Source organism: Canis lupus, chromosome 1 (assembly GCF_011100685.1).
Source record: "Canis lupus familiaris isolate Mischka breed German Shepherd chromosome 1, alternate assembly UU_Cfam_GSD_1.0, whole genome shotgun sequence".
In the NCBI taxonomy this organism is placed as follows: Eukaryota; Metazoa; Chordata; class Mammalia; order Carnivora; family Canidae; genus Canis; species Canis lupus.
In genome coordinates, this window is record NC_049222.1 from 94002387 (window position 1) to 94027316 (window position 24930).

A 24930-nucleotide genomic window follows, 5' to 3' on the forward strand; every position below is an offset into this window, starting at 1 on the left:
ATAAATCTTTGTTCAAAAATACTTTGTTTACTTTAGAAACGTGGAGTCACATGGTAAAATGTGAATAAACTTAAGTAAAGAGTTACTACGGTTTAGAGCAAGAAACAGCCTCTTGCTCTTTCTGCATCTCTGATTCTTGTTTTCCAGTAAATCACTTTCAAATTTCCTAAGTGTCTTTTGGCGCTTACTTCCGTTTTTTTCTAAATAACACAGTCCACCATCAGTAACACCCTTCCTGTCCTCTACCTGTGCTTACACTCCTTTTCCCCTTTATTTACTTATTTATCTTGTAAATATTTTGTTTGAGAGAGAGAGTGTGAGTGCATGAGCAAGGGAGGGGCAGAGGGAGAGGCAGAAGCAGACTCCCCGCTGAGCAGGGAGCAAGATTTGGGGACCATGACCTGAGCCACCCAGGCGCCCTTGCCCTTTTACCCTTTAAAATGAGTGAACTGGTCAGGGTCGCATCTAAGGCTTCTCCATCTGCATGTGCAGAGAAACCCATCTCCTTTTGTCTTCAAGGACTTTGCTATTGTATTTCTCTCTCTCGCACTCTGTTTTTCCCCCTATTGACTCCGTATGTTTTCTGGTTGCTGTTGCTATTTATTATAGTGATAGAAAACAACTGCTTTATTAGGCTCACAGATATTATGGGCCAATAATTCAGATAGGCTACACGAAGAATGCCTTGTTTTTATTCCATAATGTCTAGAACCTCAGGAAGACTTGCTGGTTGGGGGTAATTTAAAGGTTGGGGACTAGAATGTGAGATGGGAAATCTTGTTATGGCTGTCTCTGAACAAAACTCTTGCCATAGTTTGCCCCCCCCCCCTTTTTTTTTTTTGCCATACTTCACAAGCCTCACATGCAGAATACATGCAAAATACACTAACCCCCTTCTCAGAGACCTGTAATTTACATCCTATCATGATACCAACTCAGGATCTAGTATCCTCACCATCTAAGTCAGATCCATATGCTGTTGAGGTTCCTTGGATATGGTTTCTTGAGAATGATTTCTCTTTAACTGAAGACCTGTGAAGAGACCAGGAATATGCCCCCACGTGATTAACATTCAAGATTGGAAAGGCATGTGTTAATTGCATAGACATTACTGTTCAAAAAGAGGGATAAGGGAGGCATATGGTAATAGTCCACTGCAATTCTGAAACCTAGTGGGGCACATGCTGGCAGTTCCTTGACTAGGGGTCAGTCCTACTGCCTGTACATTGTTCCTAGTTGGCAGTGACTGCTTCTTTTGGTCATTGATTTCACCTTCTGAATCATTCATTTTTTCCCAAAGGAACTGATCTGTCTTTGCAGCTGAGTAGCCACCTGAACTTGCTTACTGCCTATAGTCATTCAGAAGCATCATATTAGGTAGTTCCTGCCCCTTTCATTGTAAACTGATGTAATTCCTTTAAAAAGTGTGTGGACTTCTGTGTATCAGTTCATAATCTACTCCATCAGACAAAAGCCATACCTACAAATCTCTTAGAGGAGTTTTTCTTACCTTAGGCTCCCTGTGAAGCTACTGCAGAACGATACCTTTAAGATCCTTAGGTAATTTTTTGTCTGAAAGGATCAGTGAGGTACTTAGATCTTTCTGAGATCTTATAGTCCCACTCTAGATTTAAGAAAGAGCCCTGAAGCTCTTTCTTACTGTAAGAACACTTTGCTGGCTGAGAAGAGTATTCTGAGCCCTTTACATTGACTTGAAATTGCTTTTCAAAAGTGACGGCTGATTTTTTAGTACATTTCTCTACTCTCTTAGTTACAAAGGTAGTTAGAAGAAGCCACCTGCTTCTTCAGCATTCTACCTAGAATCTCCTTAGTTCATTAGGTATACATTGCATTTTCCATGTTACTGTAGGTGATAGTTCTGTCAGACTTTTCACTACAGTAGAACTAAGGTCTCCTTTTATTCAGCTTTCCAATAGCATTTTCCTTGCTTGTCATTAAATTCTGACAGCGTGATTGAGGCCCTTTTGCTTTTATTAAATCTCCTCAAGCACCTTTAATTATGTGAGCTCAAACACCAGATGGGCCCTCACCTGTTCCTTAGCTGTACTAGAACTGTTTCCTAACCTGGTGGTTCTCTTCATAATTTACCTTGAGAGCTAATTGAAACACAAATTGCTGGGCACCACCCCTGGAGTTTCTTTTTTCTTTTCTTTTCTTTTTTTTTTTTTTTTTTTAAAGATTTTATTTGTTCATTGTAGACAGAGAGAGAGAGAGAGAGGCAGACACAGGCAGAGGGAGAAGCAGGCTCCATGCCGGGAGCCCGACGCGAGACTCGATCCCGGGTCTCCAGGATCATGCCCTGGGCCAAAGGCAGGCGCTAAACCGCTGAGCCACCCAGGGATCCCCACCCCTGGAGTTTCTGTTTCAGGAGGTCTAGAATGGGACTTAGTAATTTGCATTTCTAGCAATTTCCCAGTGATGCTGAGAATATTGATTTGGGGACCAGACTGAGACTCCCTGGTTTGAAACAAGTTGGCACGGGAACAACCCCTTTCTGTCTATGATGTTGCTGTTCACAGCTTTTCTTGATAGGCCTAGTACGGTGTCTTGGAAACAGGATTGCTGTGCGCTGAAGAGTTGGTTAGGAGCCTATCTTAGGGTGGTATGCTGTGCACGTTTTATTGGTGTACCATGTTTGATTTGTCCCTGATATCTTTGGAGTTTTTCTGAGAAATGGAGCAGTAGTGCAGCATCAGCTTCTCAAAATACATTTTCAGCCTTTAAAAAAAAAATCAAGCAAATAGGGCTTGGCAAAGTTTTTCTATTAAGGACCAGATAGTAAATATTTTAGGCTTTGTGGGCAAGATTGTCTCAGCAGCAGCTACTCACCTCTGCCTTTGTGGTGCACAAGCAACCATAGACAGTACATAATGAATGGACTTGTAAAGATTTATTTATAAAAACAGGCAGCTGGCTAATTTGATCTGTGAGCTGGTTTGCCAGTTCCATTTTACTCCTACTTGACTCCACATTCTCTTCAAGCTACTGCTTGCCCCATTGTCTATTTTCTTTAAAACTCTTGGGAAGAGTTGTCTGTATTTTCTCTTCTTTTTATTCACTCAAAAAATTTATCAACTCTTTGTAAAAGATTTTATTTAGAGAGAGTACTTGAGTAGGGGGAGGGGCAAAGGAGAGGGAGAGAGAAAATCATTGGCAGACTCCACTCTGAGCACAGAGCTTGATGCAGGGCTCAATCCCATGACTCAGAGACCATGACCTGTGCCAAAACCAAGAGTTGGGTGCTCAACCACTGGGCCACCCAGATGCCCCAAATTTATTGACTTTTTGAACAGGTCACACATTTAAATAGAATTCAAAAGTATTTTAGAGAAGTGTTTTATAATTCAGAAAGTATTAAATATCTTTGCACATATGTTAATATGCATGTATGGAACCATAACTATAGGTTAAATACAAGAGGAATTGCTGATTCAGAAGTGGTATATGTTACTAATTTCAATAAATACTGTCAAATTGATCTTCATAGAAATGGCAGTTTGTATGTTTCTACACCTGTTCTCAGATAGTTTGGTATTTGTCAATTTGAGATGTAAAATATAAAATCTTACAGTTTTAGTTTGTTCTAAATTTTCCTTTTCTGAGACTTGTTTATTCATCTCCTAGCCCATTTTCTTTTCTTCTTCTTCAAGATTTATATATTCTGGAAGGAGAAAGTGCCTGCGCAATTCTTTTGCTTGTGAGTGGGGGCAGGGACAGAGGAAGAGAATCTCAAGCAGACTCTCAGCTGTATGTGGAGCCTACCTTGGGTTTCAGTGCCAGAACTCTGAGATCATGACCTGAGCTGAAACCAAGAGTCAGAGATTTAACCGACTGAGCCACCCATGCCCACCTGACCCATTTTTTTTTATTGGATCGTTGACCTATTGTTTTGACTTGTGGGAACTCTTTCCAGGCTAAGGAAAATAGCTCTGTGTTTGTGAAATAAATTGTAAAATATTTTCCCCAGGTTGTCATCTCTTTTTTACACTGTAGTGTGATTTTTGTTTGTTACGCATTCATTTTTGAATTTTTATTCTATTCTATTGGCCATCTTTATTTCTTTATTTCTTTATTTCTTTATTTCTTTATTTATTTATTTATTTATTTATAAATTATACTTAGATCTCTGTTCTAAAATTATATTTTGAAACTCCCCCATGCTTTCTTGATTCACCTGGAATTTATATTGGTGCAAGGTATAAATGAGATCCAACTTTTCCCCCTCAAATGGTTGTTCTAATACTATCTGTTGAATAATCCTTTTCTTTGCTGTGGGAAATGCTAATGTTTTAAATTGTGTATATAGTTGGGTCTGTTTCCAGCCTTTGTTTTGTTCCAGTAGTGGCTCCTATGAAACTACTATGATTTCAAGGTCAGGAAATATTTCTTTTTTTTTTTTTTTAATTTATTTTTTATTGGTGTTCAATTTACTAACATACAGAATAACCCCCAGTGCCCGTCACCCATTCACTCCCACCTCCAGGAAATATTTCTATTAATTTCTTTATTTTCAGGTTCTATACAAGTTTAGCATATGGAAGGAATTTAAATGTTTGAAAATAAAGTAAATAACTCAACAGTATAGGGATATAAGTAGATCTTTGTACCTACTATTCAATTTAATCAGTTTCTTCACTCTTTTATTTTACACTTGGATTTAACCTTGGTTTTCTGTGTTACTTCTTTTGGCTTATTGTGAGGTTTTATTTTTTTGTATTTGAATGGGTATTTGTTAACTTGTGAGTCTGTTCTTACTAATCTATTTTTGGCCTTAAATTGTGAAAAACTAACAATATGGTGTATCTTTTGCATATAAAGAGAAGTTTGTCATTTCATAATAGCAATCCACAAGATAGTCCATTTGAGACTTGGATTTCCTGAAGTTCTAATATATTGGTTTCATAAGGGTTTGACATGGCAAGATTCATTAGGAGAGGATTTTAAGACTAGGGAATGACCCAGAGAAGAAAATGGTGAATAATGGTGTCTGTCCGTCTAATTTATGATGGGACATTGAGGAAGTGGAAATTAATTCAAAATAGAAAATGCTTCAGTGTCTAGAGAATTTGTATGTATATAGTCCTCATTCTTTGCTTGTTTGTCCATAAGTGCTTAATTTTATTTTTATTTGATGCATTATAATCTTTAAAGAGTATCTGAAATAATGTTCTGACATGGTGTATTTTTAAAATCATTATGAACTTAAATTCATACTGACTTCAATAACTGAGATGTTTTTTGAATGTCAGTAAATGATAATACTAAATACTTTACTAATAGAATGAAATTTCCTGTTTCTATAGGCAAATTCGTCACTTCTGAAAATTAAAAATTTTCAAAAACCTTTTGATGATATAGGTTTGGAATATGATGGTTTTCAAAGGAGATCTTAAAGGTGACCCCTGCCAACTTTTAAAATTATTTGAAGCACTTTCCCCAATTTTCATTCACATTTTTTTTCCTGTGTGTTTTATAAATTTAAAATACACCTTTTCCTATGGAGTCATCATTAAGCACAATTCTAAAAGTAGCTCAAAAGTTACTCCCTAAGACTAAAAATAGAGAAGGGGATAAATTTGTAGAATAATTTATATTTTCTCACCTTTCTGTTCATATATAATTCATGTCTGGTTTCTTATGAGGACTTATAAGTAGCGTTATATGTTATATATGTACTTTTGTGACTGGTCCCAGGTAAAATGGTTTTAGTAACCCTTAAATTGACTAAGTTTTCATCTTATATCCCTTGTTTCTTATGTGAAAGAATCATAATGTTTTAAAATATATATATTTGCATATATTTTATACACTCTTCTAAGAGGCATCAGTAGTATACAAACTTTGAACAATATATCTTTGAACAAATATTTGAACAATATATCTTTAAATAGAAAAATTTCAAGTGAATAAAAGTGATTATTTAAAAAATTACATTCAGCAATCAGGGGCAAAAAGAATTGTAAATGCTGCTTATGATTGACAGAACTTGCTTAAGTTTTGATATCTTTCTGGATGTTTCTGTGTAGTGACGTGAATAGAGTCCTGCTTATTCTAATTTGAGCCTATAATTCAGCAGTGTATTGTGGGGGTCTTTTCATTTCAGTGGTTAGAGATTCATTTATTCATTCAATCATATATTCATTCAGTCCTTTTTTCACCCAGTTCAGAGGGTCAGTCAATTCATTCCCATCAGTTGCTTACTCTTTTGTCTGTCATTTACTTATTCCATCAGTCACTCATTCATTCTGCTGGTTAGTAAGTCACATTACTCAGTAGATCAAGCTAGTTAGTCACTTACCCACCTACACATACACTCAAGCAATCAGTTAGCATTTAATCAATCATTAAATCATTAATATAATCGTTTAGTAAAAACTTATGCAGTGCCCATTTTGTGCTATATATAGGATATAATGCTCAGGATATAATGCACAGGATATAATGAAAGCCATGATGTAAGCTATCATTTTTAATATCTTCATCGTATTTTTATTGGCTAAGCATACCATGCATTATCAGATCCTTTTAATGTTATCTAAGTTTTTTTTCATTATTATAAAGTGTTTCATAGAATTCATAGATATGTATCCCATTACTCTTATCTTTTTAAAAGGAACAAATTCTTAGATATTGTTTCTTTCACATCTTTGCCAACACTGGGTTTTGCCAGTCGTCTTTATCTTTGCCAGTCAGATAGGGCAGAAATAATATTTTTATTTACCTTTTTCGGATTATTAATGATAATCAAATTTTCATTTTAGGGAATACTTGTATTTTTTTGTGAAATGCCTATTTATGTTCTTCATCTATTTTCTTAACTGATTAATGTGATTATATTAAACCTAATTGATTATATTAAAACTTCGCGGCATATGTTTTTCTCAGAGAAGCTTTTAAAAGCCTTTAGTCTTTATTTTCTGTATTTTTTGCTGAGATGTTAGGTTTGGAAATGATGCACATATACAAAAAGATTTTTTGGTATAGAATTAAAGTGATAGATTTAAAACAGACCAAAAAATGTATTGAAAATATCTAACTTCAGATGTTTAAGGGGGCAAGTAAGAAGAGCAGAAACTAACAGCATTGATTTTTAGAGTATTTACAAACACTTGAAAATATTTTAAGTCATTTTGAAGGAGTAAGATCCAAATAAAAAGAGAAGTTTAATGGAAAAATGAAATAAGGGCAGCCCGGGTGGCTCAGCGGTTTAGCGCCACCTTCAGCCCAGGGCCTGAGCCTGGAGACCCAGGATCGAGTCCCCACCTCAGGCTCCCTGCATGGACCCTGCTTCTCCCTCTGCCTGTGTCTCTGCCTCTCTCTATCTCTCTGTGTCTCTCATGAATAAATAAATAAAATCTTAAAAAAAAAAAAAAAGGAAAAGTGAAATAAATGCATATACTCATTGCAGAGATTGTTTCCAGTAACAGTTATATGAACTTTGAAGTAATTTTTGGACTTTGTTATGTGTACTTTCAGTAGTTTTCTTTTTTTAATTTTCAAACATTTCCTTAAGGTCAATTTTTTATAAATATCCCGTATGTGCTTAAAAATATATGTTGGGTGGAAGGTTGTAATATATTGTCATTTTTCTAGTGGTTTGTGTCCTGTTTATCAACTTATAGGGCTCTTAGATATTGGAGATATCTACTCCTTTTTTGGTAAATGAATTTCAAATATTTAATCTTCATATCTTTTGGTTTTGTTTATGGTTCCTTTTCTCTAGAGAGATTGAAAATTTAATATATCTTTTTCTTTATTGTACATTTAGAAAACTTGCATGTCTTCACTGTCATTGATGTTTTTAAAAGGTTGGTTATAAGATAGGAGAAGTAGAGACCAGGGGCAACTGGAGATAGAGATGCATATCCTGCTTAAGGCTTTGAAATTCAAGTGGTTATAGGGACCTTGGGTGGCTCAGCTATTGAGCTTCTGCCTTCAGCCTTGGGTGTGATCCGGAATTCCGGGCTTTGCTGCATGGAGCCTGCTTCTCTCACTACCTATGTCTCTGCCTCTATGTCTCTCATGAATAAATACATAAAATCTTTAAAAAAAATTCAACTGGTTATAAAAAAAAATGCTTTATTAGCCAAAATAAATATGGACCCATATAGCCAATTTGTTTGACTTTTTTTTTTTTAATTTTTATTTATTTATGATAGTTACAGAGAGAGAGAGAGGCAGAGACACAGGCAGAGGGAGAAGCAGGCTCCATGCACCGGGAGCCCGATGTGGGATTCGATCCCGGGTCTCCAGGATCGCGCCCTGGGCCAAAGGCAGGCGCCAAACCGCTGCGCCACCCAGGGATCCCTGACTTTTGTTATATGGGTTTTGGGTTTCCTGTTTCTTTTTTAAATTTTTTTTATTTATTTATGATAGTCACAGAGAGAGAGAGAGAGGGAGAGAGGCAGAGACACAGGCAGAGGGAGAAGCAGGCTCCATGCACCGGGAGCCCGATGTGGGATTCGATCCCGGGTCTCCAGGATTGCGCCCTGGGCCAAAGGCAGGCGCCAAACCGCTGCGCCACCCAGGAATCCCTGGGTTTCCTATTTTGTATAACACAGTTTTTTGTTCCAGGTAAAAGTCCTATCAGAGGTCCTTCCACTATTTTCATTATTTTATTTTGGACATCTTTTATTTTGTTAAATATTTATAGATTTTTTTTTAAAAAAGATTTTATTCATTCATGAGAGATAGAGAGAGAGATAGTCAGGAGAGATAGGCAGAAGGAGAAGCAGGCTCCTTGTAGGGAGCCCGATGTGGGACTCAATCCCAGAACTCCAGGATCACGCCCTGAGCCAAAGGCAGATGCTTAACCGCTGAGCCACCCAGGTATCCCTAATTTTTTTTTTAAAGATTTATTTATTTATATGTGATAGACATAGAGAGAGGCAGAGACACAGGAGGAGGGAGAAGCAGGCTCCATCCCGGGAGCCCGATGTGGGACTCCAGGATCACGCCCTGGGCCAAAGGCAGGCGCCAAACAGCTGAGCCACCCAGGGATCCCTGCATCCCTAATTTTTTAATATAAAGTATAGATTTAGCATGTTTTCTTTGGTTGTACTGTCAGTTACGCCAGTGTTTGTTGTAAACAAGTATCTTTTTTTACTGTATTGAAATGTCATCATTATCACCTTAAGTTCCCATGTATACTTGGATTTATTTCTGGATGCTGTCTTTGTCCACTGATCTATGTGTATGCCAGTCCTCTTTTGGTTACAGTTTTTTTAATAGTAAGTTTTAATATATAATGGGGTAAATTTCTTTGTCATATTTCTGACAAATATGTCTATGACAAATACGAGAAAGAAAAAATAGGAAAAAGCCACAGGCAGTTCGTAAATATACATGGACAACAAATATACCTAATCCTCACCAATATTTAGGAGAATACAATTAAAACTTCATTCCTTCTTTCCCAGTGTGAGATTTCTAGTAGATGAATCAGTTTACATGAAATTAATGTAGTTAAAATTAGTGTAACTCCATTTTCAAGCAGAAATTGAGGAAGAACAAGTCTTGGACCAAGTAGTCAATAGAGCATAGACCACATCTCCTTTTCTTCTTTTTTTCTTTAATAATAGCATAATTGTATAGAATGGCTGTAGTTAATGCTGTAAATAATCCACCCTTATCCCCTGGAAGCTTCAGTGTGCTTGAGTAAACTTCTGACAGTATTTTTTTTTTTTTTTTCCTGACAGTATTTGCATCTCTAACCTACTGACTCTTCTTGGAAATGTAGGAAGTCATGCTTGCAGTTGCAGTGCCTGTGGTGGGCCAGAAGTGCTGTGAAATTAACACTCCTGGGTGCAGCCCTCAGCCACAGACTCTGGACTCTCAGGGCGTGATACTGTATAAATAGAACAGTTGAACATACTTTATACTGTTTCTGAGAGCTTTTCTGAGGGTTAAGCCCACTGTGTTAGCTGATTTAAGAGTGCAGATTTATTGGTTGTCTTGCCTTCCCTATACCACTTCTCTGTTTCTCTGCCATTGTTACCCAAACTTAAAAACTAATATACTTTCTTTTGAATCCTGTATCAGGTTTTACTTCTAGGAATATTAAAATTAAGGCAGTATGACTTTGGGGGTAGTGTGACCAAACTTCAATGAGAAGTTTCATTTTCAGCAGTTTTATTTTTCAGCATGTATGAATTGCTGTATTTTTTTCACCCTCACTGTACATGTGATTGGAAGGGAAAAAAAGGAAAAGGGGGAAAAAAGAAAAGAAAAGCTCTAGTGTTGTCTAATACAGTGTGAGGAGAAAGGAAAGTGCTTGTCTTTGGGTGAGATTATTTCAGTTTATTGCACTTAATCCTTACAAAAATACTATGAAATAATAGATGAAACTGATTTCAGAGATATATCACAGAGGACAGGATTCAAACCCAGTTGCATTTCAAACTTGGATCCTAAACCAAAGGCTATATATTCTTCCTTTTTTTTCTTTTTATTTTAGTATTTGAAGAAAAAATTTTGAAATATTCTTAACATAAAGTAGAAAATATTAATCTGTATTTGCCATCCAATTTTATTTTATTTTTTTAAAGATTTTTTTTTTTTTTTAAGATTTTATTTATTCATGGGAAACACAGAGAGAGAGAGAGAGAGAGAAAGGCAGAGACACAGGCAGAGGGAGAAGCAGGCTCCATGCCAGGAGCCCGACCTGGGACTTGATCCCGGGTCGCCAGGATCACACCCTGGGCTGAAGGCAGCACTAAACCGCTGAGCCCCCCGGGCTGCCCTGCCATCCAATTTTAACAGTATTTGGTTACTTTTTGCTTTAGATCTTATTTTTTTTAAAGAAATAAACATCATAGATTCAGTTGAAACTCCTCTACCTATTCCTACTCCTGTGTCTCGACCCCCATTTAACTCACTAGAGGTAGTCACTAGCCTGAAGTTAGTATCATTTTCATGCATATTTTAAACTTTTACTACATATATGTATCAGTGAATAATATTGTAGTATTAAATCATGAGTTTAAACCTTAAATTGTATCATGCAAAAAAAAAAATCAGTCTCTTGCTACAACTTTTTAAACCTCACTTATCTTTATGACAGTCATGTATCGTGTTTTTTTATTATTTTTTTTATTTTTTTTTAAATTTTATTTATTATTTATGATAGTCACAAAGAGAGAGAGAGAGAGAGAGGCAGAGACACAGGCAGAGGGAGAAGCAGGCTCCATGCACCGGGAGCCCGACGTGGGATTCGATCCTGGGTCTCCAGGATCGCGCCCTGGGCCAAAGGCAGGTGCCAAACTGCTGTGCCACCCAGGGATCCCTCCGTGTTTTGATATATAGCTCTAGTTCATTCATAAAATTGATGAATAATATTCTTATTGTAAGAAGATTCTACAGTTTATATATCATTTTTTTCTACTGATCAATATTTAGGTTATTTTATTTTATTATTTTATTAAATTTTCATTTTAATTCTGGTAGTTAACATACAGTGTTATATTAGTTTCAGATGTACAATGTAGTGATTTGACACTTCCGTACATTCCTCAGTGCTGATCAGGACAAGTGCTCTCCTTAATCCCCATCACCTATTTCACTCATTCCTCCACTCACCTCCCCTCCTGTAATAATTTCAGTTTGTTCTCTATGGTTAAGAGTCTGTTTCTTGGTGTGTCTCTCTTTTTTTTTAAACTTTTTTTATTTATTTATGATAGGCACACAGTGAGAGAGAGAGAGAGAGAGAGAGAGGCAGAGACACAGGCAGAGGGAGAAGCAGGCTCCATGCACCGGGAGCCTGACGTGGGATTCGATCCCGGATATCCAGGACCGCGCCCTGGGCCAAAGGCAGGCGCCAAACCGCTGCGCCACCCAGGGATCCCAAGAATCTGTTTCTTGGTGTGTCTCTCTCTCTTTTTCCCTAGAAATCCTCCACACCTCATGAATTTGTGTGTCTTCCCTGCACAGGGGCCATACTAACCTCTGTATTGTTCTAATTTTAGTATATATGCTGTCAGAGCAAAGCACTATTTCAAATAATACCACTGTGAATATTATGCAGGAATTTCTGGTTTGTAGGATAGTTATATCTTCTGATTAGTTAAATGTACCCTAACTGTCCTCTAAAACCAGTTGTTTGAAGGGTTCTACGTCCTCTCATCCACACTTGGTATCTTTAGACTCCTTGATTTTGGCAGCCTGATTGGCATGATTTGATATCTTAATTTGCATTTACTTAACTATAAGTGAGATCTACCATCTTCTTTGTTTATTGATCTATTCATATCTTTTGCTTTTTTCATTGGGGTTTCTTTTGCTGATTTTTTTTTTTTTTTTGTAGTTTCTTTTAGTTTTGTAGCTTGGCTAATTTTAATCAAGAATTGGTACCATTTGACGCCTGTCAGCTTGATAAAAATGTCCTTTTTTGCTGAACTTTCTGTATGATTTTTGTTATATGTCTCTTCTAAGCACTGTATACCTTGATTTTTAAAAAGGAAATCCAGTCTGGTGTACCAGAGTGGCTCAGTTGGTTAAGTGTCTGACTTTGGCTAAGGTCCTGATCTTAGGGTCCTGGGGTCCAGCCTAACATCAGGCTCTGTGCTCAGCCGGGAGTCTCCTTGTCCCTCTGCCCCTCCTCCTGCTTATTCTCTCTCTCTCGTTCTCTCTTTCAAAAAAAAAAAAAAAAAAAAAAAAAAGGCTTAAAAAAAAAAAAGAAATCCAGTCTGATGTTCTTTGTCTTTTATTTTTATTTTTTAAAAAAGATTTATTTATCTATCTTATCTTATCTTATCTTATCTTATCTTATCTTATCTTATCTTATCTTATCTTATCTATCTATCTGTCTATTTATTTATGACATAGAGAGGCAGAGACACAGGCAGAGGGAGAAGCAGGCTCCATGCCGGGAGCCTGACGTGGGACTCGATCCCGGGACTCCAGGATCACGCCCTGGGCCAAAGGCAGGCACCAAACCGCTGAGCTACCCAGGGATCTCCTGTTCTTTGTCTTTTGGAAGGTGAGTTTCATTGGCTTATTATTTACATTTATTGTATTTGTTGACATTTGGACTTAAAAATTTTTTATAGTCCTTTGTTTTGCTTTTAATTTTCTTTTTTTCCTGCATTCTTACAGATTATAAATCTTTTCAATTGTTAACATTTTCTGACATGTATACTTGAATATTCACTTTTATAAAAAAGCCCAAAATTATTTAGTATACCTCTCCTACTAAATAGGCAAGGAAGAATCAAAAGCTATCTTACTTTCATCTAAAGTTTCAGTTTTTCATGTTTCTTTTTAGGTTTTCCATTTTTAAAAACCTGTCAGTATCTAATACCACTTTTACTGTAGTTATAGATCAGAATCTTTAAGAGGAAAATTTTGTAGTAAATATTATGAGCAACTTTTGTTTTTAAATGTACATGAGAGGGGATCCCTGGGTGGCACAGCGGTTTAGCGCCTGCCTTTGGCCCAGGGCGCGATCCTGGAGACCCGGGATCGAATCCCACGTCGGGCTCCCGGTGCATGGAGCCTGCTTCTCCCTCTGCCTGTGTCTCTGCCTCTCTCTCTCTCTGTGACTATCATAAATAAAAATTAAAAAAAAAATTAATCTTTAAAAAAAATAAATGTACATGAGAGATGAATTGTAAAATATAAAATAAAATATGAGACTTCACTCCCTGAAATTTTCTAATTGAATAACCTGAAAACACTCTTACTAAGAAATGCTAGATGAAATATAACAGACATCCTTTAAGAAAGCTTTTTTTCTTAGGGAGAATTTTGAACATACAAAAGTGTATATATAATGGTATAATGAGCTCTTATGCAGTAATCACTCAGCTGCAATAGCCCTTATTACCTGTGGCCATTTCTGTGCCAACTGCTTTCGCCATTAATGTGTTATTTTGAAGCACATTGTAGACATATCATTTCTTCCATTAATATTTCAGTCTGCGTCTCTAAAATACAAGAACACCTTTTAAAAGTAAAAACATCACAATTCCTTAATATCTTTAAATAATCAGCAAGCAGTCAAATTTCTGAATATTTGATATGCCATAAATGGCTTTTTTAAATGGTTTTGTTTTCTTTTTTTAAACTAGGATCTAAATGAGGTCCACACATTGTGATTTTACAGTCTTTTAATATTTCCTACATCCCTGTCTTTTTTCTTTAGTAACCATGTTGGTTATAGTTTTCCACACTCTAGATTTTGCTGATCCCATTTTCATGGTGTAGTTTAAGGTGTTCCTCTGTTCTCTGTGTTGCCTGTAAATTGGTATTTTGCAGACTTGATTATATTCAAAATTGTCCTATACCACCTGAAAATATTTTCTTACATATTCTTGTCTTACTGTTTTTTTTTTTTTTTTTTTTTTTTTTTTTTTTACTTTTTTCAGCTGATTACCTTCAGAATTCCCCTTTCCCTTGGAAATTTGGATTTCTATAGCATTGTTTCTTGTTCTTTACCTTCACTGCATGTCCCTTTCCCTAACAGTATCCTGTCACATCTACCCTAGGGTCTAGAGGAAGTATTTACAGTGCTGTTTCCATAGGGTAATATTTATCACCCTAATACAAAAAACAAAAATCTTGTCCTTTGGGATTAATATGATACAGTATATTATCATCCTCAGTCTCTCAAGTTGTCCTCTGCTGTCCTTTACTTGCCTACTCCTATGTTATTAGTTGAGAACTTTTGGCATCTAACTTGGTTTTCCTCTAAACTCCCTTTTCTGACATTATCATAGGTTATGTCATTATCCGGGTGAAGAACTCCCCTAAAGATACCTTCAAGTTTCTTAATATATTTGACTCTGCAGTGTCATCCACACTCGACAGCAGTACTGCTTTCTCATGACCTCATTCTACTGAAGCCCTGTTATCATCTCAAGTTACTCCATCTCTGAAGTTGTATCAACTTCATATTCTCTCGGTATGTTCTCTTGTACTTTTTAGGTCTTTTATATTGTATTCCTGTGCCCCCGATCCTTTTCATGTCTGTTCTAGGGTTAATACCTCCCTCCTTTGTTTTCCCCTTTCTTTGGTGTTATCACTGTTGGCACCTCCAGTAGCTTAAGAGTGATTTCTTATCTTATTTTTTTGTTCTCCTTTGGTCTTTGTCAGCAGCTATCCTGTCTCTTTTCTGCTCTTTACCCTTAATAGCCTTGCTACCTTGTTTTCCTTTTTCTTATTATTCTTCTTAAATCTTTCCTCTAGATATTTCATATACATTGGTTTAAAAAATCAGATCATACAGAAGAACTTAAAATGGAAATACAGAAGAACTTAAAATGCAGGAACCTAAAATGACAGAAGTTTTATTCTTTCCACCTCAATCCTTTTCTCCAGTTAGTTTTGTTTTTTTTTTTTTAAGATTTTATTTATTCATGAGAGACAGAGAGAGAGGCAGAGACACAGGCAGAGGGAGAAGCAGGCTCCATGCAGGGAGCCCGATGTGGGACTTGATCCTGGGACTCTGGGATGACGCCCTGGGCCAAAGGCAGGTGCTAAACCGCTGAGCCACCCAGGGATCCCCCAAGAAATCATTCTTAATTCCTCATATATCAAGCTGATTACCATGAATCTTCTTATAGGTGCTCATGTTCCAAATATCTAAAATCCACTTTCCTTTCAAACTTACTTTTCTGTCTTGGTGCTTAGCTACTCTTTCTTTATACTTAGTTGCTGAAACAGAAATCTCAAATTCAAATTAGATTCTTCCCTTGCCTTCACACAGTTAGTAATAGGGTGGATCTATGCGGGAAGTCTAGGTAGTACACACGTTCTGTCCTTTCACCCTGTGTATTCTATTACAGTTCCTGCAACACTTTATGTATTCTTTTGTATATGTCCATATTATTTCCTTTCTAGCCAAGAAATGGCTGTCACTATACTTGGATGTTTGACTATGATTTAGGGAGGTATTGCGTTAGATGTAATTGGCCAAATGCGAACTTTAAAAGTATGTTTGGCAGCCACATATTTGGTAGAAAGAGCTTTTGAGGCAGAGTGTTATCTTTCTTTTGGAAAATGTTGAATGTGTAAATGAACATGAGGTAATTTGAATGAGGTCAGATGATACCATAATATGTAAACAGAAAAGTGATGGAATATATTTAGACTAGAAAATTTGACATGAATAAGTTTAAAAATTACAGAATTTCTTATAAGCTAACAAGTATGGTACATACCTGTTTTATATAGGTTTTGGCTGAATTACTCCTAAAATATCTTTGTAAAGAGAGGGGAAATATATAGGTAAGCACAGTATAATGACATTTTATCTTGTTTTTGTCAAGGATTCATAAAGCAACATTTTATATTTTACTGTATCACAGGAAATTTCTTTGATGGTTATGGATTATTGTGGTATAGTCTCCAAAATAAGCTCTATTCTGTGAACATTGGCTTTAAGCGATTTTTTTTCTACTTCTATTTTTTTATAAATAATAGTAGAGAATAGTGGAAACCAATATACACTTAAAGGGAACATGGCTAAATTTCAACAAATAGAATATATTCCAAATATTAGCAATTAGCAATCATTGCAAAAAATATTTTATGAAATGTATACCAGAGTTGTTTTAAGGTGGCCAGAGGCCAATTAAGACATTTTAAATAGTATAGCAAAGAAAAATTCTACTTAACTAAAGAGGTGATAGAAGCAAAAACTAAGGGAAAGAACACTGATGCCGGAAAATAGGTTTTTAGGAAAGGATCCTTTTATTTTAGTGTATAGTAAAGCCAGTTTCTTAAACTGACTAAAAGGTGAGGCTAAAAAACAATTGATATTTCTTGCTATTCCCTTTTTAGCTGTCATTCCTCAAGTGTCAGTTTAGCCTTTGAGGAGTGTAGGGATACAGAAAAAGAGGTCCATTAATTCTATAGCATGCTATTAGTGTAATTCTCAGTGTTTCTTTGTCATTACTGTGGGAAATTTTTTTTTTTTTTTTTTTAATTTTTATTTATTTATGATAGTCACAGAGAGAGAGAGAGAGAGGGAGAGGCAGAGACACAGGCAGAGGGAGAAGCAGGCTCCATGCACTGGGAGCCTGACGTGGGATTCGATCCCGGGTCTCCAGGATCGCGCCCTGGGTCAAAGGCAGGCGCCAAACCGCTGCGCCACCCAGGGATCCCTACTGTGGGAAATTTGATAAAGAATATCTGAGACAAAAAAACATCGGAGACTTTTTTTTAACAATAGTTGTTGAAAAGTAGATCCAAATTCTTGCTAATGATTTCTGTTGAAGACATGATGTTCCCGTTACCATTGACAAGACGTTCATATTGGACTTTCTCTGCCCTTGTGCAATTCTTACATTATGTAACTTTTCTTGGCTGATACTATACTTGTATGTTTGATTATGGTTTAGGGAGGTATTGCGTTAGATGTAATTGGCCAAATGTGAACTTTAAAAGTATGTTTGGCAGCTACATATCCGGTAGAAACCAACAAATCTAAAGTAGGAATGAGAAGAAGTAAGGACAACAGAAGTCTGTTTTGATGCTAACAGGTATCTGAGGGAATTGTTTCACATTTTCTGTCTAAGAACAGGCATACTTTTTAAAAAACTATTTTAATCAGTCCTAATTCACATACCATATATTTTGCCCCTAACCATACGTTTTTGTTTTAAATTGTAGAAGCAAAACTAGAATCTATATGAAAGTGAGTAGTGAGAAATTGTGTTTAGATATTATTCCCAACTACTTTAGTGTGTAGGTTTTATGCTTTTCTCAAACCATTCCCAAAGAATGGTTTCTAGGCTTATTGGGTTAGGATAAGGGATTATGAAGATGACAACCATTTGTCTTCTTGAATGGTATTATAGACGAGGAACAGAAGGAAAGTTCTCCATGTTACAGATTTTTCCATTCATAACTTTTCCTCACTAGTTTCTGTGATTTGAGCTAAGAAACCATATCAGATCAAACAACAGGCTTAAAGAGTGAGAGTATTTTTGTGCTGTACTTCAGTATTTTTGCCTCTTTTATCAGAAGCTGCTAAAATTAGTAATTATCCCTAAGGATAAAAATTGGTGAGGGAATGTCTTTTTGGATGCATTTCTTTTCAAAAACAAATGTACTTTTGTGGGAAATTCTTTTGATTTAAGTCTGTTTGGGCTTAAGGTAACATATCTTTTTGACTGAGTTTGCATGTAAGCAGTACTTTGTATAAATGCAGAATAAGGGAGCCCTGGAAAAGCAGCAGTTCAAAGAAAAGATTTATTTACTAAAGTGTTTTAAAAGTTGAGATTTGGATAAGCTTATCAGTTTGGTTTGGCTGCATATAACCAAAAATACAAGATTTTTGTGTTTCTCTCAAGTAAAAGAAGTGTGAAACTAGATTATGCTGGACGTTTGGCTCCATGATTATTAGTTACCAGCTGTCTTTTTCTTTTCCTGACCTTTATCCTGACCATTATCAGGATCACCTTGTGGTTGCAAGAGGGCCATTATAGCTCCAACCATGGTATGTATGTTCATTCTGTATAGCCTAAAGGAGGAAGGGGCAACAAAAAAGAATGCTACTTCACAGCTAAATCAGCAAAGAGTGGGATTATTGCATCATAGTGTGGATATATGTGTAGCAGGGCCCAGTGGGTACAAGAGCATCTGGCCCCTGGGGTCCCAAACAGACAAGTTCTGCCCCCTCAATGCTGACAGAATCCTAAGGCCAGGGGATCCCTGGGTGGCTCAGCGGTTTGGCACCTGCCTTTGGCCCAGGGTATGATCCTTGAGACCCGGGATCAAGTCTCACATCAGGCTTCCTGCATGGAGCCTTCTTCTCCCTCTGCCTGTGTCTCTGCCCCCCCCCCCCCCCCCGTCTCTCATGAATAAATAAATAAAATCTTAAAAAAAAAAATCCTAAGACAGAGAGACAAGAGATGGTAAAACAAAGTAATTTATTTCAGTGAGGCCAACCCTGGGAAGACTGCGGGCTGACCTCTCAAAGACTACTTCCAAAGTCCTGAAAATACTTGCAGGTTTATGTGGGACAGAGGTAGGTGGGTACATGTATGTGGACAGTAAAAGTCAAATTGATCCTTGTCTTGGGATCAGTTCCCCGGGATCTTGCTGGTGTCATGGCAGTCATTTTTGTTGGAGGGAGATTTTGGTTCCCATTATGGGATGCTCCCCCCCCCCCCCCCCCCCCCCGGGGTCTTTTGCCTTTTGACTAAATTAAAAAATAAGCTGGAAAGAATTTAGTCTGTGGAAACTACAGACTCAGGTCAAGTGGAAGTAATTAAAGTCCTCTCTCACTTGTATAATTTTGTGAGAAACTGCCAGTTTTGCAGGATAGTCACTCAGTTTAACATTCCTACCAGCAGTGAGAGTTCCAGTTTCTCTACAACTTTGGTGTCATTAGCTTTTTAAAATATTTGCCATCCTAATGGATGTGTGTTGGTATCTCATGGTTTTAATTTGTGTTTTCCTGAATTGATGGTATGTAGCAGGTTTTCATGTGGTTTTGGGCAGTTTTTAAAATCTCCGTTTGTTAAGTTTGTTTAAATATTTTGGCCTTTTTAAAATTATTGGATTATAAGAGTTTCTTCTGTATTCTAAATACAAATCCTTTGATATCTGTATGTATTGCATATATTTTGTCCCCGTCTGGCCTATTCATTTTCTGAACAGTCTTTTGATGAGCAGAAACTAAGTTCTAGTAATATCTAACTTGTCACTTTTTAAAAAAAAATGCCTAGTATTTTGTGTCTTGTCTAAGCTAAGAAACCATTATAACTCTAAAGTTGACCAATTGACTGTGTGTGGTTCTACTTCTGGACTGCCTCTTCTGTTCCATTTATCTATTTGTGTATTCTTGTGGCAATACCATATGTATTGATTTTGTAGTTTTATAGACAATCTGGAAATCAGGTAGTGTAAATCATTCAACTTTGTTCCTTTAAAATTTTTTTTTGACTTTTATAGATCCTTTGCATTTCTTTTTTTTTTTTTAAAGATTTTATTTATTTATTTGAGAATAGGGACTGAGAGCGAGTGAGCGAGAGAGAGAGAGAGAGAGAGAGAGAGAAAGAGCGAGCGAGTGAGCATGCACTTGTGCCAGGGGAGGGCGAGAGGGAGAGGGAGAAACAGGCTCTCCCGCGATCAGGGAGCCCAATTTAGGGCTCCATCCCAGGACACTAGGATCATGAGCCAAAGGCAGACACTAAATCATCCAAGCCACCCAGGCTGCTGCTAGATCCTTTGCATTTCTATGTACATTTTAGATTTACCTTTTCAATTTTAGTATTTTAAAATGCCTGATGGGATTTTGATTGGGATTGCATTAAATCTGTATATCAATTTGGGGAGAACTGACAGATTAGCAAGATAAAATCTTCTAGTCCATAAAAATTATTTAGGTTTTCTTTAATTTTTCTAAAGATTATACTTTTTTTTTAAGGTTTTATTTATTTATTCATGAGAGACAGAGAGCGAGAGAGGCACAGACATAGGGGGAGAAACAGGCTCCATGCAGGGAGCCGGATGTGGGACTGGATCCCAGGACTCCAGGATCATGCCCTGGGCTGAAGGCAGATGCTCAACCACTTTTCATCTCATGTTAAATTAAGAACATCTTTCATCAACTATATCTTTCCATATTTCATTTTCTGATCCTGTCATGACTGGTATCTTCAAAATTTTATTTTGCAGTTGTTTGTTGTTGGTATGTATTTTAGAATGGAGCTTTTATTCAGGTATGGTGAGGCCAATAGATCAGGAGATAATTACCATTGATAAGGTAATTGTTACATTCACAAATCCCAAGAGGAGGGCTTATGGTGTGCGGGGGGGGGGGGGGGGGGGGGGGGGGGGGGGGGGGGGGGGGGCACACACAAAGGGAAACAACAGGATCAGTCTGGAGGCAGAGAGAGTGAGGGGAAGATGTGGGGAAGAGATGTTATTGTGTTTTTTGTGGGACACATCAGATGTGGCAAGGTAAGCTTGTTGAGGATTGACTAGTCTGAATGATTTTAGTGGGTCCTGAGGCATAGAAGCTGTTCTAGTTGTCTTAATACCTGGTCCTAGGAGGACTAAGGCCCAGGATGTAAAGAACTTGGTAGAGGAGGTGGTTGGGGCTGTGGGCTCTGGACTGGTTGATTTGTACAGGAAAGGTGCACTCTTAGGGAAGTTCTCTACTATCTTCAGGAATTGGCGAGGCATGGAAGGGGCAGTCCCTCCAGGATTGGCAAGGCCTAATGATAAAGCATAAAAAATATAGAATAAAGACATAATTAAAACAGAATAGAATAAACTTGGTTTGGGTTGTTTTGTGATATATCGCATGATATTGGTAAGTTCACTTTAGGTTCTAGTAAATTCTTTGTAGAATTGTATGGATTTTCTGTGTACACTATCGTGTTGTCTGTATGTAAAGATAGTATTACTTCTTTATTTTCAGTCTTTATGTCCTTTAGTTCTCTTTCTTACCTAATTGCATTGGATAGAGCCTCCAGTACTGATTAGAAACAATGATACTGGACATCCTTGCCTTATTTCTGATTTTACAGAGAAAGCATTCAATATTTAATCATTAGGGATCCCTGGGTGGCGCAGCGGTTTGGCGCCTGCCTTTGGCCTAGGGCGCGATCCTGGAGACCCAGGATCGATTCCCACGTTGGGCTCCTGGTGCATGGAGCCTGCTTCTCTCTGCCTGTGTCTCTGCCTCTCTTTCTCTCTCTGTGACTATCATAAATAAATAAAAATTAAAAAAAAAGGACACCTTTAATATTTAGTCATTAAGTGTGATGTTAGTTTAAAATTGTTTATGGATGTTCTTTATTGAGAAACTTCCCTTCTTTTCCTAATTTGTTGATTTTATCATAAATTGCTTTTGACTTTTGTCAAATGCTTTTATTGCAACAATTCAAATGATCATGTGGTTTTGCTCTGTTATTGTGTTAATAAGGTAAATTACTTTGATTCACTTTCAGATGTTAAACCAACCTGCATTTCTGGGACTAACCCCAGTTGGTCTTGATTTTTTTGACTTTTTTAATGTGTTGCTGCTTCTATGTTCTATTGTTTTGCTGTGTTCATGAGAAACATTTGTCTTTTGTGATACTCACATCTGGTTTTGGCATCAGGGTAATGATTAGAAAATGAAATGATTTGGGAAGTATTTCCTGCTTCTCTATTTTTGGTAAGAGTTTATATAGAATTGGTATTATTTTTGTTTTTCCTTAAATGTTGACAGACTTTACCATTTACCAGTAAAGTTGATTTGGCCTGGACTTTTCTTTGTGGATAGTTTTTTTTTTTTTTTTTTTAAGATTTTAAAAATATCTTGGATATTTTAGGGAGAGAGAGGGAGATAGCATGGTGAGGGAGGTGGTGAGGGTGCTCCCCTATGAGCAGGAGCCTGATGTGGGGCTTTGTCCCAGGACTCAGGGATCATGACCTGAGCTGACAGCAGATGTTTAACCCACTGAGCTACCCAGGTGCCCTTTGGATAGATTTTTAATGAAAAATTTAATTCATTGAATAGATATGATGCAATTAATGTTTTCTATTTCTTCCTATGTCAGTTTTGGTAATTTCTATCTTCCATGGCATTTGTCCATTACATCTAAGTTGTTGACATCATTTGGCATAAATTATTATAGCCCCCTTTCCAATTACTATCTATAAGATTTGTAGTGATGTTGTTTTTATTCCTGCTAATGATAATTTGTGCCTTTTTTCTTTCAAAATTGATTCTACTTAAAAATTTATAAATTTTATTAGTTGCTGCTCTTCATTCCTACTTTATTTTTTTCTTTTTTTATTTGTTAAGCTCCTTAGGAAGTTTAGATCATTGACTCCAGATCATCTTTCTTAATGTAACTACACATTTAAAACTACACATTTCCCTTTAAATACCATGTACGCTGTATCTTAAAATTTTTATTTTTTTAATGATTTTTCTTTTTTAGTATGTAGTAACCTTTTTATTCCTCCACTAACCAAAAAGATAAGTGTAAACATTGTTTTCTCCATTTTCTTTGGGTAGTTTATCAATTCTTAACATTTTCTTGAAAATATTTTGTGGTCGGAGCTCAGAAGTCAAGTAAATCTTAAAAAAAAATTTTTTTTTTAAGATTTTATTTTTTTCATGAGAGATACAGAGACGCAGAGACACAGGCAGAGGGAGAAGCAGCTCTGTGCAGGGAGCCCGATGTGGAACTCGATCCCTGGACTCCAGGACCACACCCCGAGCCAAAGAGACACTCAACTGCTGAGCTACCCAGGTGTCCCTTAAAAAAAGTTTTTAAGGCTATATTTCTTCCAGCTTTATGTCCATAAATTCCTGTTGTGTCCGATGCCCTGCTTCACTTCCAAGACATAGAATGTTTCCTGGTACATAGAATGCACTCAGAAGTATTTATGAATGAATAAAAGAATGAATTGGTTTTTCTAATACCTCTTTACAGTCTCCTTAAATCTCTGCTCTCCATTTTGTATGAGGGCTATAATTTTGTCTGGAGAACCAATCAAATTGAAAAGGGTGTTCCCATAAGCTGAAGCTCTGATATTGTTTAGTATCTATCTAATCAGAGTATGTTCCCCTGGAATGTAGCCCTGATTAGGCTTACTAACAGTTTTTCTGATAAAAAGGGAAGTCAAAGAGTCATTGTTCTGAGAAGAAGAAACAGACAAATTTGGGACATTGGAAAAAGAAATGAGCTGCTTACCTTGGAACTTGCCAGAGAAACTGTTTGGCTTCACCATCTCATCTCCTCCAACTCTTGAGTCCTGTGATTTCTCCAGTGAGATGTGAACTGGCCTCATTCCTTAAAATTATGGGAGTTCTGTCTCTCTTTAGACATCTGTCCTATCCAAACACCTTTAAAAAAAAATTTATTTATTTGAGAGAGAGAGTGTGCTTGAGCCACACATGTAGACCACAAGTGGGGGGAGGGGCATAAGGAGAGGGAGAAGCAGACTTCCTGCTGAGTGTGGAGTCCCTCCTGGAGCTCGATCTGAGAACCCTAAGATTATGACAGGAGCTGAAATCAAGAGTCAGGTGCCTAACTGACTGAGTCTCCCAGGAACCCCTCAAAGCAACCTCTTAGGATCTTTGTTTTTTCTTTCTTTTTTTTTTTTTTTTTTTAAGATTTTATCTTTTATTTATTCATAGAGAGAGGCAGAGTCACAGGCAGAGGGAGAAGCAGGCTCCATGCAGGGAACCCGACGTGGGACTCGGTCCCGGGTCTCCAGGATCACACCCCAGGCTGCAGGTGGCGCTAAACTGCTGCACCACCGGGGCTGCCCCTCTTAGGCTCTTTGTATTTCATTGTGTTAGTATTTGCTCCACCATTTTCCTTTTCCATTTTTGAGTATTTGTGTTCTCTTTCCAATTTGGTCTTGAACTACTTACTTAATAGAGTTATTTTAGCTTCCTACCCTAAAATCTTAGATCTGTGCTAATAGTAACTACCAACCACGTGTGACTATAAAACTTAAAGTAATACAGTTAGGTAGTTAAACTTCATATCTCAGTAGTAATGGCCACATTTCAAGTATTCTGTAATAACGTATGTCTGGCAAGTATTATATTGTGCAATGCAGTTACAGAGCATTTCCTTTATCTTGGAAAGTTCTGTTGGCATGGTGATCTACATCTTATGTTTTATTTTTTGTTGTGAATATTCCATATTCTGTTTCTCTGAATTAATTTCCTTTTATGAATTTCATCACGTGATTTTCTTCATTCTTTAAACATCTTTAGATACGTGCTTAATTTCATCATTTAAAAATTAATGTGTATTTAAGATAAATAACCATGTGAATATTGTCTTAGCTTTGCTCCATTTGTATGTACAACTGTATTCAAATGTTAACACTTTTCATAATGTACTTAAAAATTTATGCGTCAACTTTGTTTAAAAGATTTTCCCCCTTTTAGTTGGCCGATTATGGTTGGTTGTTTTTTGACATTATTTTATTATTTATAAG

The 24930-nt window shown here is 36.8% G+C and overlaps 1 protein-coding gene, 1 long non-coding RNA gene and 1 other non-coding gene across 6 annotated transcripts in view; 1 reads left to right on the plus strand and 2 right to left on the minus strand.

Moving 5' to 3' along the window:
* The window catches only part of JAK2 (Janus kinase 2), a 114310-nt gene that overhangs the window by 5733 nt on the left and 83647 nt on the right, over window positions 1–24930 (plus strand). Inside the window, exon 1 of one of the 4 annotated variants that reach the window (XM_038527260.1) lies at window positions 12979–12997. The exons of the other annotated variants lie outside the window; for them this stretch is intronic. The gene's annotated coding sequence lies outside the window, so the exon portion shown is untranslated. Of the gene's footprint in view, window positions 1–12978; window positions 12998–24930 lie in introns of those variants that run through there. 4 annotated transcript variants of the gene reach the window in all.
* LOC111096968 lies at window positions 680–24565 on the minus strand. The gene is made up of 4 exons (XR_005354276.1): window positions 24353–24565; window positions 23667–23818; window positions 13844–13943; window positions 680–1032 (listed from the first exon to the last, which is right to left on the minus strand). It is a non-coding gene; the product is annotated as an uncharacterized LOC111096968 (long non-coding RNA).
* On the minus strand, window positions 11905–12009 carry LOC119869883. The gene has a single exon (XR_005354875.1). It is a non-coding gene; the product is annotated as a U6 spliceosomal RNA (small nuclear RNA).